Here is a 13962-nt window from a genome sequence, read left to right as displayed (position 1 = left end):
ACATAATCAGGTTTAGCAAAACAAAGCCTGATACCAAACTTGCCAGGAAAAATTGTTTTGTCATTTTGAAATCTGTTCAGTTTTTAAGCAGACCTTCCCAGAACAGAAAACAATATGTGTTTCATGCCCCACTTCATCTGCCATCGCTGTATTTTTCCTCTGAAGATTTGTAAGGAAGGGGAAGAATATATAATCCCTTTGTTAAGATACTTAAATTAAAAGCTTGCTCATGTTGAACTGCCCTTTCAGTCGGGATTAAGATTTGTTACCCAAGTCTATATACCATGTAAAACAACGACTAATCCAGACATTAATCACAGGAAATATTCTGGACCTTTTAAAAATAAGCCACGACATTCTGTAAAGAATACATAATTGAGAATATCCTGGACAGGTTGAAAATTAGCCCAGTTGATCGGTTACATAATGATCAGCTGGGTAAGCCAAGGGGAAAGAAAAGAACACATTCGATGAACAATGCAGCAGCCTTGTGCTATTGTCTGCCTCTTCCTGTCCTCGAGTTCAGCTCGGTACAAACATTGTCATTCCAAACCAAACGATATTAACAGGAGGTGTCTGCACCCCACATCAACCCTCTCTTCCCCGCTCTCCCTTTTTTCCAACCACGGTTTGTGTCTTTTCCCCTGCCCCCTCTGCCGTTTTCAGCCAGTGTTTCCCAGCGCTGATCTGTTGCCCAGAGCAACTTCTGCAGCAGTTGGGGTTGTGACTGATCCCTTTCTTCAGGCAATATCTGTCAATGTCACCCCTCCCTGCCAAAGGCCAGTTACTCATGTCAAGGTCAAACTGTGGACAGTCATTCTGTGTCTGCCCAAGTTAATCCAAACCAAACATACCATGTATAAGTAGCTTATCTCCCAAAATAAATAGATGATAATTAGCATAAGCCACCGCACCCACTCCTTTTCCATTCCTCTCTGAAAAATCCCTCCACCTGAGTAAATCAGGATGCTTTGTCTGACCTGTTCTTATTATGTTGAAAAGAAAGCAAGGTCTGGCTCCAACTGGGATCACATTTGCTACCTGGCTTTCCCAGACCAAGCCAGTCTCAGTGACACACAGAGAGACAGATGCATGCAAATGTGCTTTTAAAGGAGGTGAGGTTATGACAGGAAATCCTTAAAAAACTGTCATCTGCAGCTGATCTAACCCCAGCTCTGGGTCTAACATTATCGGTTGTGCTGCTGTTGCACTGCTAGTCCAGGCAAGCACCACTCCTCAGGCACAAAGGTCTCATCACCCTTTTCTCAAAGGTGGCAAGCTAAAGCAGACTTAACTGTGCAAGGAGACAGAAGTACCTGGAGCTACAGGATGGCTATGAGAGCAAGGCATGTTGTAATTCCCTGCATTTTGTCTATGGGATGTTCACTGGGGACCTGCCCCATGCTGCATTCTGCCTGGTGGGCAGAGCCCTTGGGATGTGAGGCTGCACAGTGGAAGCACTGTGTCCCTTTCTGGTGTTGTGGAGGTTGTAGGTAGCGATCCTGAGGGGAGGGAGAGGTAGGGTGAACGCTGATGCTGTCGGGAGGGTATGTGAGAACAAGTGATGTAGAGGGGGCAGGGCAGTGAGCAGCGGAGGTAAAGGAAGTGATGGGTCTGAACTGCTCTCCCTGCCCAAAGTGTGAAGAGGTGATTGATGGTCAGTCGCCTACTTCTGTGAAAACAGTTGCTGGTGTTTTTTTTTTTTTTTTTTTTTTTATTTTTTTTTTTAAGAAAAAAAAAAAGGGAATCTGATGCTGGTTGCTGAAACGCAGTGGAGTAGGAAGGTGGGGTTCTGCTGTGCTGGCAGATGAGAAAAGATTTTCAAATTGCCCCGACTTCTCTTTTTTTTTTTTAATACTGTACTAGAAAAGAGAAATACAGGAAACAATCCCAGTGTTTGTGTTCAGTGTGGTAAAGATAACATATAAGTAACACTAATTATTTCATAAGTGACTAATAGCATAAGCAAATTCTGTTCACAGCACTGGATTTCCTCTCTCATTTAGGCTTGTACCTCCTTTCACCCTCTTTGAATATGTGTTTTGTTCTGAAAGTGAGTGTCTCAGAGAGAAGGGAGGTGAGCACCCATGCCTCAGCTATGGTTATCGCGTCTGTAACTTCTCTTTAGATAGTGCCCTTTGTAATATGGGTTTGTGCCTCTGTCACTTAATGCCTACAAATCAAAACTTGAGTATCTTGCCTAAGAAGGTAGATACTGTAGGCTAAACATGGTCTATAGGTTTCATGCAAAGTTAGTGGATGCAGTGTTTTGGAATGAAATTAGGAAATCTAAGAGTTAAGAGCCAGGACACATGGGCTCTGATGTGGGCCCACAGTCCAGGACTTTCTAGAGGGAGAAGTGAAGCACAGGGTGACCGTGGGCCATATGAGCCAAGCCCTGTTTGGACCAGGTCCCCAATGTGTGCAGAAAATGCCGCTGCTTTACCACATAGAGGTGGTTTGGGTTTAATGGTACTCTTGTGCTTAATGTCACCAGACTTCAGTTTTATGAACTATTTGCAATCAGAGAAAGGCACGCGTTTTGCGTGTGTCTCTAGACAACAACAAAAGTGGATCAGAATACAGCTTTAAAGGCAGTATTCATCCGACCAGGGAGGCTGTGTCAACTATAGCAGGAGTGACTAGAAGCACCGCAGAGGTGATGTGAAATGCCTGGGAGGGTTGCATTTGTTTTGCATAATTTCCATCAACATCTACACATCCTTGGCTTTGGAGGCTCAACCCAGGTGTGCTCAAATGCTCCCAAAACTTGGCAAAAGCTTCTGCAGAGCCAGTGCGAGCCCCTGGGCTGGGGAGAGGGAGGGAAGGAGGAAATGGTGAATTTTCACCTGGTTTCAGGTTTCACAACAAGCTTTCTGCGTGAGTAACAGTTTCCAGCCTCAAGAGCCCAGTGACAGCCTCCCAGCCAGGAATCCAAAATACTGGATTTGTATGCAAGACAGGAGCTGTCAGGCAGAAGAATGGGATTTTAAGGCAGAACTGAAGAATAGGATAATGTACTTATCAGAGCACAGGATGTGCTTACTGGCAGACTGTGGGAAACATCTTCTGGTTAATCACCCAGCTTTGGCCACCTTTCTCTCTTGAGGTAGGGGAGGGGAGGGCAGGCTTTGAAGGCAGTGGCGTTGCTGCTGTTTCCACCATTTTCCGAGGGAAGAGAGTCATCTGGCACGGAGCTCGCAGCCTGGCTGGGGGCTGCGTTTCTCGGCGTGCAGCTGGCTGCAGCTGGCTGCCCGCGGCCTGAGAACTGGCTGCTCCCCCAAGGTGGTTTAGGAGAGATTCGCGAGTGGTGCCGGGCTGCTCGCGGGCTACCTGCCAAAGTCGGCTCTGGTGGCAGAGGGTTAACCTTGTAAAGGAATTACATTGATCGTTGGGTGTAGCTAAAATGTGCCCTTGGTTGAAAAGTCGTACATTAATTAAGTTGATGGCCTGTTTAGCTTGTAACCTCAGCAGCAGAGTCTCAACCTCTCTGTGGTCAAATAGATTTACCTAATGTAATGAAAGGCCATACCCTTTCCATTTCCTTCTTTCAAAGCCTTTTCACCACAAACTCTTCTGGTAAGGCCACTTATCAGTGACAGCACATTTTTCATTACTAGTGGAGTATGTGTTAAAATGAAATTTTGAAATACTTTTTCAAATGTCACGCAGAGCAGGCTGCATATTGACTGGTCACTAATCAATCCAATAGTTAGCTGTCTTTGAATAACACTGATTTTTTTATACCTTTGTTTTATTGAATCACATTTATTTGAGACAACACTCCTTATTCCAGGCTGACTTGCAGAAAAAAAAGGAGAGAACTGATATATATATATACGTATATACATATATACGTATATACGTATATATATATATATATTTGGTCACAAATTGAAACATTAATCTTTTCATTGGCTCACTTAAAAAAATAATAATATTACTTTTGTAGATCTAAAATAATTTGTTTTGTTCTGCAGCTCTTTGTGAAAAAAGAACAAGGCCATAAATATAAGGCAATATAATTTTTATATATTTATATTTATATATAAACCTACAACTGCAAGAAACAGTTTTCTGCTTTTTTAATATAACATGCTATGTACCATGAGACAGCCTGTGATAGTGAGCTCTATTTCATATATTCAATGAATGGTTGTAAACAAAGTATGATTTTAACTCATGTACATACATTCAAAACAATCCTGCACAGCTCACTGACTCTGTATGTTACAAGACTGCATCAAGTCAATGAGACTCTTTTTGTTTTGCATTTGATTTCCTGCTAGTGTTGTGCTTGTGTCATTCCATTTACTGTCATTCATTTTATGTTGGAATTATTGAGTAAAGAATCTTTTATTGTTTTAGTTTTTTTTTTTTTTTTCTTGAGGTGGTATTTTTATTTATTTTATTTTATTTTATTGTGATTGTACCAATGATTCAAGGATCTGTTCTGAGGCCGAGATGGCTAAAGGTCACGTACTTAATGTTTTCTATAAGAAGAAGCAAGTGTCAAAAAGAAAGTGGAAAGATGTAGAAACAAAAATTTGAAGATGTTAGGATAAGTAACCTCTGGGAAGTGTTAAAAGATGAAAAATTGTGGAAAGCATTTATCAAGAAGGAAGACTGTAAGATGGTCACTTGATGCTAACAGTTATCCTCTCTAGAGTGTTCTGTTTTATATTCAATTTATTTTATTCAGTCAAGCAGCCCCGTGATACTCTAATTAGAATCTAGCATCAATTCAATAAAAATAATGAAGACCTTACTGAGTTCATGCAATCTCTAACGCTTCTGTAATTTCAGGACTAAAATCTTGAGATATTTTTATTCTAGCTGTGGTTATAAACATTCACTTGCTTAGAGCTGATTTAATAGAGTAGTATGAGTGCTTATTTGTTGAGGATATAGTTGTTTCAAAAAGGATTTAACAAAAGAGTTGCCATTCTTGTTCAGACCTCAGGTCTTTATAGCCTAATATACTATTTCCAACAGTTGTCAATAGTGACTTCTAGTGAAGACTGCCAGACCAGGACACGGATTTAGTGATACATCCTGAAATGGATTTTGTGCATTTATGTTTAATGATCTTGAATGAATGTTAGTGTATTTTGTAAGATTGTCACACCACCTTCATCTTTTTTCTCTTTGACAAGTTTACCAAGGCTTGATAGACCTCCTGTGAGAGAAGAGTTCTCAGCTTTCCAGTTCCTTGGGTTTTAAGTTCTCTGAAATCCAGAAGAGTCTTTCCTGATTTTTAGTCTTCCAGATATTTAAAGTTCAGTTATTTTTTTGTAGTCATTGTTGTTTTGAAAGAAGATCAGGGAATTAAACTGACACTGGAACTGGTGTCCTGTGGAAGGACTTTAAATCAGGTGATGAAGCAGGCAGCTATAGGATAAGCCAGCTGGAGTTTCTCACTGCCTATACAACTGGCAGACCCCGTGCCTGGTGAGAATTGTATAGATCATGCATATGGGAGGAAAGGGCATAGCAAGCCATGATGAAACAAATCTCACTGGCATGTCAGTGTCATCTGGCCATTCACACTTTATTAAGAGTTGAATTGGGCCTGGAACCTTTGCATCACTGTGATCGGTGAAACCTTTGGCTTTCAGTAAAAGAAGGAAGCCATAGATGGAGAAGAAACGGTGATCTAGCCTCTCAGATTTTTTGACACCAAGATATCCCCATGAGGGTGAAACCAAGGCACATTTATTTATTTATTTATTTTGTCTTTCCTGAAGGAAGAGCAAGACTTTTCTGAGTAGTTAAATAGTTAGTCCTGTGGTTAGTGCACTATACTGAGGGAGAACTTGGCTTCAGAATTAATCCTTTCCTAGCAGAGAACGCAGAGATGAAGTGCTATCCTTGCCATCTCAGAAGGATGTACTCTAAGTGCTGTACTGAGTGCTTCCTAGGTTGTCTCTCCACACTGCACAAGTAACTGTGTGGTGGTCATCTCTTTTACTCCATTCCAATTAAAGTTCTTTGTTGAAATGTACATCATTTCCAGGAAGTCTGGCAAATTTCTGGTAGAAAAGCCACGTCACTGAGAACCCACTCATTACCTCTTTCTGGAGCACTTAAACCTGGAGCGGTCTAACCACGCTGCTGCATTGGGTTTAGCTGCCTCATAGCCATGTCAGTTCTCAGATTTGTTTCACATTGTTAATGGGCTGCTGTTTCTAATGCTTAACACGTACAATTACTGCTCTGTTAAAAAATAAAGCCTGCCATGGAAGCTGAAACCAGAGACTGGAGCCTGTAAGAGTGAAAACAGCTGAGAGCAGCAGGGAAGGGCAGCAAGCGGCCGGGTGGCTCTGGTGCTCTGCAGTGCCGAGATGCAGGGTGCTCCTCACTTCTTGTTGTTTGCTGGGAGCTAAACAGAAGCAAAGCAATCTCTAGTTGTTACAAGTATTTTAAAAGTCTTCACAAACAGAGACGAAGAAGGATGGAAAATCATCCAGGATCTATTTCTGACCCTCTCTGTGGCATCACATATTGAAAAGATCTGGAGCAGAGCATGCTGTTGTTGTGATTTGTCTTTGCTTTAGAGAAGGGCTCACAGTGGGAGGAGGATGACTTTGAGCAAGATGTCAGCCAGCTGGTTTATGTGGACTACCTGAACTTACATGTCAGCACAGGTAGGATTGTAGCAAAAAGATGATGCTGCAAGGTTCAGTGAAATGTCTTTGGGCTCTCTGAGATCTTAAATGATGTGTTATTAAGCAGGATGTGTTAAGCACCCAGGTAGAAAGGGCAGCAGTAGAAATACAAGCAAGGGAACCTATTTTCTGACAGAGCGGGCAAAAGGAAACACTGGTCCACGTGACTACACCATAATGTTGGCTGTTCTGCTAGTGGTGTGCAAAACCCCAATCATTTTATGAAACTTTTCTTCCTTTTAAACAAATACATTCAGAAAATGAAAGTACAGGAGAGGGTGCCAGCGATTTTGCTCATGGCATTCTCCATTACCTGTGAAATCAGTACACTTCTGTGTTTTGTTTAATCACATGTGAAGGCTCCCACTACACGTGACCTGGTTCGTGGGGAATAAGGCTGTTAAGTGTCTATTGTGTCTGTATGAGGGAAGCTCGCATATGCTGCCGATAGGAGATTGCTCTCAGCAGTCTGTAGATACAGGCTGTGTCTATTAGCAGTTAGTAATCCCAGTAGGAGTGAATCTGGAAAGTGGAAAAGTTCACACTGAGGACCTGCTGCCTGTGCTGTATTATATTTAATTTGGATCTACTGACTCAACACCCTTTAGTGATAAGAGTGCATTAGGTATGTTTCTGGAGTATGTTTTACTGTATACATTATTCTCCATACTTTTGATATGAATGACAAAGTTAATGTAAATGCAGTTAGAGAGCCTAGATTGAAATGTTGTAGATCCCAACTCTCTCACTGAATTTCATGTTTAAAGTAGAGTAATAATAAATGTTATTGCAAAAGCCCAGATAGAAAATGTACTGGATTGCAAATACTGTTCCTGCAGCCATTGGAAAGAAGGATTATATCCTATTCACGATAATATTTAGTTCAACACGGATTTGATGATTTTTAAACTCAGCTCTACAGAGGCCTGGACATGGCAAATACAGCGTCTTTCTGCTGGCCTCTAAAGCAGTACGAAAGCATTGAGCAGCATGTACTGAAATGCTGAAAATGCCTCTGTGCTATGTAAGTTTCCAAATCAACATTCCTCTTTTGAGAATCCAACCTCAGTGTAACTGTGGGAGCAGCAGCCAGGGATGGATGATTTTTATCTTACATATTAGTGTGAATAAAATGCATTCATACTTAAGGAGTCAGGGCTATCACAGAAGAGGTATATGCTGGAATCTATATATGTAGCAAAGGGTTACATTCCTGCTCTTTGTGAAAATCCCACTGTAATTATTTAGCAATGGCCAGTACCTGAACAATGAAAGAAGAACAGAATTGTTGACAGTATAAGGTAGTGTCTTACATAAATTTTATCATCCCAAGGCTGAGTGGTAGCAGATGTTCCTGGTCATGCAAGTTAGTTTCCTGCTGGATGAGAAATCAGTGATGTGGAGTTTGGGTATGTTCTTAGTTTACTTAAGGCTGTGTTCACCAGTTGTGTGACTGGTGAGCATACAAGATGTTCCCCCCATCATTGTTTTCTTTCCTATGCTGCTAGAAGAGCAATGCCAGTGCAATGACTCTATCCCAAGGATTAATTCTAGTTTGAGATACTACAGCAGAGAACAAATCTCCTTGTTACTTGTTACAGCTCTCTCAAGAAAAAACAGCAGCTTAAAACTATAAATATTAGCATTTCTTGAAAGATTGAACAGTACTTGCCAGTTAAATAAAAGGAGATGTAAAATGACATACAATGGCATCCCTTGATTCCCCTGATAATGATATTGAAATCGAGGATCTAAATTACAACACAGAGGATGCAAGATACAGCATGCAACACATGGTGGTTCAGTGCCAAAATAATTAATGAATTCTTCTGCTTTTAATGATACAGTCATTCCTTCTTTTTAATCAGTTCATCTCTTCCAAGTAATGACACAGTCCAGTTTTTGTTCTAGTGTAGGCAATAAGCAATTATCAAAAACAATTTTTGTACTTGCTCTCTCTCTTTCCAGACGTAAGAGTTTTAACCTTAACTCACATTGATAAGAAGATCAGAGAAAAAGCATACTGTCTGTTTAATGGCTTGAGTCTTAAATATGCATCTTTGGTGATTTTAGTAAATCAGGATATTTCTTTAGCACGTTAGAAAATAAATTTGGGAATCTAACCATGAGACATTTTGCACAAAAAGTTTGCATCTGAGTTCATGCTTCAGTTTACATCTGAGACTTCATTTGTTTCATCTGCTGAGAGTCTTCTGTTTGCTGTTGTTGTTTTTAATATGTGATTGAGGAAAGAAAGTTTATAGTAGTATGTTTGCAATGGGAAGTTTCTAGGGTGGAACGTCTGCTCCAGTTCAATAACATCAGCTGGAAAAGTCCAATTGTCTTCATCAGAACCAGAATTTCACTCCAGTTTTCATGCAAACTAGGATTATGTGCTTCCTCCAAAGTCCAGTTGCTTTCAGTATTGGAAACCCTCTTCCTCTTTGCTATGAGAGCAGCATGGGGTATCTTGAGCATGGTAAGTGCATCCTTGAAAGTTGCAAGCTGCTGGTTGATTCAGTGTTGTGACATTTAATGTTTCTGTGCCGCTTTGTGGAATTTGTTGTGGGGTGCATACTCGTGTGCTTGGTGCAACATGTGGGTTGGTTATCCTTCAGCCAGGACACTGTGTAGAACAGAGTTGGCTAACATGATGCGCCTTTCTGAGGGACCCCAAATAAACATATTTTTCCCCTTTGGGGAAAAGTAGGGTGAACCATAAGGCTCAGAAAGTAAGTAGCAGTTTGGAAAATGTCAGATAATACCCAAATGGAGGGCTGAGGTACCTGGAGCTTCTGGTGTGTCAAGGTAGCTTGCAGGTAGCTTGCAGTATGGACTCCTCAGTGATGGCACAAGTTCACAAACAGTATGTACTCAGTTAAGAACTTTTTCAATTGTAATGCAGAAAAGTCCAGGATAAATGGCTCTTGCCATTAAAAACAAACAAACAACAACAAAACACTGTTATGTGAAAGGTGTAGTGGCAGATTCATTTTTTAGGAAAGCTGGTGATGCAGAACATCTGTGTTTCTCAGCATCAGACAGGAGGCTGGTTGGTAGTGCGATGGCTTCTTGTATTGGAATATACAACTGCAGATGGTACAAAGCAACTATTTATCTTTGATCTTAGTTTATAATTTCCTTATTATTTACAACTTTTGCTTGTTTATCTTCATTTTCTTTGGTAGTCTTCATCTGTCTCTTCACTTTCTGAAGTGCTAAGCCATAACCAGAAGCTCTTAAAAGAGCGATAGAGTATGTCAGCTCAACTTATACTCTTCAGTGCTCTGGAGGCACTGAAAAATAGGCATATAATTAGGGACAGATAAACAGCCCCACCTAAACAGGGACTGCCTCTTTCTGCAGAGGACTTGCTTTCTGTAACTAGCTCCTAAGAGTTGGAGCCCAATACTGTGTCGACATTTATATAGTGTAAGAGAATATTTGTACTATTTATGTAATATTTGGTGAATAATCAGTTTTCTAGATTTCCTCAAGTTGGGTAGTGCTTTTCCTCCTTTTACATTGTTGTATGTTTTCATGTGTCACTGGATTTTTCCCTTACCTATTTCCCATGGAAGCCAAAGTGTTAAATGGCTGTTGCGAGAAGGAGATTGTACCACAAATAACATTTACAATTGGGATAGGATATCAACCTACACAATACTAATACAACAGTCAGATGACTCCCATCGAATGATTTGCTGATATCCTGGACATCAGTAATGCTGGGTTATTGCTGTGTACTGAAGACTTTTCAGTTATTTTTCAGACATAATCATTAACTTTATCCAGTACCTTTTTGACAAAGAATCTTAATCCAACAGCATCATTGTTTTGCTGGGACCATTCCCAAAGCAGGGAATAATGTTTTTCTTCTTATTATTCTCAAAATAAGTAAATAAATAAATAAAAAGTAGCCTTTATCTCACAGAAATTTAGTCTAGGCTTCCTTTATAGGCACTTATACACTGATTCATTCACTTGACCTATGTTAGGTTTTACCTGGGGATGACAAAAGCTTTGTTTCTCGCAACTGATTATACAAGGAACCCGAAATGTTAACTGATAAATCTCTTTAGACTTCTTGCTGAGTGGGTGTAGTCATGTCAGTAGAGAAGCAGACATTCCTTTATGTAAGAAGGTTGTACAGAAAAGTCTTCCTGGTATTTCAGGAACCTATCATAGAAAGGCATGAATGGAAACATCAAAATGTCTGCTACTTGTTGTCAAATGTCATCAAAAGGGAAAGAAAAATGTCTAACAAAACTGACATTGTGTTTCAGCAAGAAAACAGGGCTGTGCATGTTCTTTGTAATTAAGCAGGATTGCATAAAAGTCACTTGGCTCCACTGCTGGTTTTTCCTCCTCCTGGAAACAGCCCACCTCATGCTCAATTTTGCCTAACTGCCTGGATGAAAAGAATAACAACATGTGTGTGAGGGTTTGGTTAATCTTTAGGGGTCAATTTAGTCATTCTGTTCTGGTATTTCATGTTTTAGAGGATCTTATTTAATGCTTCCTCATCTGTGTTGTTTTATGCTGAATTTAGGAATTTATTTATTTTTTTCTACATTTTGAAACCACTTAAACAGACTCACTGGTATACATTGGAACAAAAGTTGTGCAGGTTTTATCAGTCATCAAGCACCTTGAAAATAAAGGTGGATTGGAGAAAACAATGGAGAATATTTTTCTGTAGACATTCTTCAGACATAACGTAGATAGTTCAAAAAGGTCCATCTCAAAAATCCTAAAATGCTAGGCAAAAAAAAAAATCAATTTTCTCCATTTTTATAATTTACTTGAAATAGATGTCTGGAACGTTTTTCTTCTCTTATGTAAACTGGGGTAAATTGAGTGTATCTATAACATGATTCCTGTAGAAAAAATGGTGTGTGTAGGACTTAGAACTTTCTTTAATATCTTGGGGAAGATACCTCAATACAAATTTGGTCATTGTGAAAACTCATTTTATTTTTACTTTCTTATGTGTTTTTTCCTTTTTCCTTTTAAACAAATAAATATGTATCTCGCTAGTCCAAGATATAGCCAGTTAAGCAAGTACAAACTAATTAGGCAAAGCCTTTGGGTTTTGCTCTAGAAAGGCAAGCTCCACGTGGCCCTTTTTCTGGAGCAGCCAGATGTAGTAATGGACTAGTAATTACAGTTGTATCTTTGTAAGTATTGAAAAACACATGTTAAAGAAGCAATCGTAATGCAAAGCGTGATGTCTGTTAGATCAATTTTAAACTTTGCAGGGTAGATTTGGGAAGTTGATGTCTTATAACTCCCTTTTTTATTGTACTACGTTTTGCACCACAAATTAAAATGCCCAGTAAAACTGGCAGCTGCAAGTAAAGTGTTTACCCTGGGTATTTTTATTTTTGCAGATGCTACATGATCGTCACGTCAAGATCCGAGAGGCAAACCGTAGTATCTCAATTGAGCAGTAGTGATCCATAGGTAGAAACTTTGAATTTAAAGTGTGTAATAGAAAGAAAATGACAATCGGAATGGGGCTAGGAATTGGGCTTCTTGGACCCAAGGCACGCAGTTGTAGAAAGGCAAACAGTCTTGTGCTACAGAGTAGCCTCATTCGTTCAGTTGGTGTGCTTCTGGTGGGGTGGTCGTGGTGAGAGAATGGTTGCTAACAGAGCTGTCGCTTTTCTGCAGTATAATCTAAGGCACATGATGCTACCTTCTCTTTGCTCTCTGAATTTACAGTGACAAAGCTGGCCCTCCACCTCCCTCCATATCTCCCCCTATGAATAAGACTGGTAGTAAGATGCATTAATTTCAGGAGAGGGGTGTGGATGTTAGCTGGCATGTGGTACAGAGGAAATGTCTGCTTTGATTTGAGTGAAGTCAAACCTGGGCCTCTCACATCCTTGGTCATAGGTAAACATTGTCACTCACTTTTCTTAATTGAAAAACTCAGGCCCACGTTAGGAGAAAAAAAATGGAAAAAAAAAAAAAAAAAAAGAACCTTGTGCTAAGTTTGTCTTTTGCATAGGCACTCAGAAGATTTTGGTTTTGCTCCTAAGAGGACTAGCATCAGATGATAAAATCTCCAAAGCTGGTGCCAAATTGTAACCCCCCAGTCATCTGTAATGAGGCTCATAACCATTGGTCCCCCAGCTCAGGGAAAGACCTGTGTGTTGAATTAGCAGCAGCTTTCTCATATTATGTGCTTCCTACTCTGGGGTAGTGTATCCAATTATCATCTGTTACCAAAAGCCAGGAAAACAGCAGGGTAGCGTGGTGAAAAGGCTGTATCCACAAACCATATTGATCCCAGAACAAATTTGTCTAGAGTCCTCAAATACACATACACACATGTGCGTGCGCACACACAAATTCCTGTGGCTTTGCCACTGCTGCTATTTACGTGGTTTGCTCTGAGCCCCCACAAAGCTTTCTGCCTTCACCCAGTAGTTTTTCTGAAAACTGTCAGTGCAGGTGTTCCAGGAAACGCCTGCGATACATGAGTGGGGATTAGAAACTTGCTTCCTGATAGCTCCCCTGACAGCTGATGGATGGTTCTTTTATTACCCAAAGTTTTAAAAACAAAGGGATCTTGTAGTGAGGTGGCTTGGAGTCCAAGAAAGCTAAACAAAGCTGAAATTAAGTGTATACATTGCACCTCGGTTATGCTGAAGGTTGAAGGTTCTGCTTCAACCATTCAGAAGGAAACTGTCCTCCCTTACTGAAGCACTCTCTTTTATCATTCTCTGGGATCTTTATGCTTTAAAGAAAAAAAGTCAATACATTTGTTAGTATGTTTACTGCTGGTGAACTTTAGTAACCCTGAGCAGTGATGAAGTTCTCTGAGTAAAGTACAGAGCTTTACTAAGGGGGTACATCATGAAAGGTGCTTGTTTTCCCGTGGGCAATAGTTTGCAGTGGCCCCAGTTTGAAATGATTTGATCCTGGGTATCACTGCCCTAAGACTTGTTAAAATAGGTGGGATATTTTCTGCCAGTCTGTGGGAATAAAGGGAAATTGAATGAAGAAGTGAAACCATGACATTTGTGGGTCATGGAAATGGTTAAATGTGTTGAATAAAGAACAAACAAAAATGGGATTCTCTGAAGAAATTGTCCTTCTGTTGTACTTTTCTTGTTTTTTCTCTACTGGTCTCTGCAGGCAGATTTTGATGAGGTATTTGATTTCAGTGGGATGCTTGCAGTGATGTCCGTGATGCAAACTGGTTAGTGAGTCCTTCATCCCACAGTGAGGAGAAGCAAATCACCCTGGGTAAATATGGTGGCTAGCACACACACCTTGAGCC

This window comes from Oxyura jamaicensis, chromosome 4 (assembly GCF_011077185.1).
Source record: "Oxyura jamaicensis isolate SHBP4307 breed ruddy duck chromosome 4, BPBGC_Ojam_1.0, whole genome shotgun sequence".
In the NCBI taxonomy this organism is placed as follows: Eukaryota; Metazoa; Chordata; class Aves; order Anseriformes; family Anatidae; genus Oxyura; species Oxyura jamaicensis.
The sequence above is the reverse complement of the archived record's forward strand: the minus strand, read 5'-3'. Positions refer to the sequence as shown.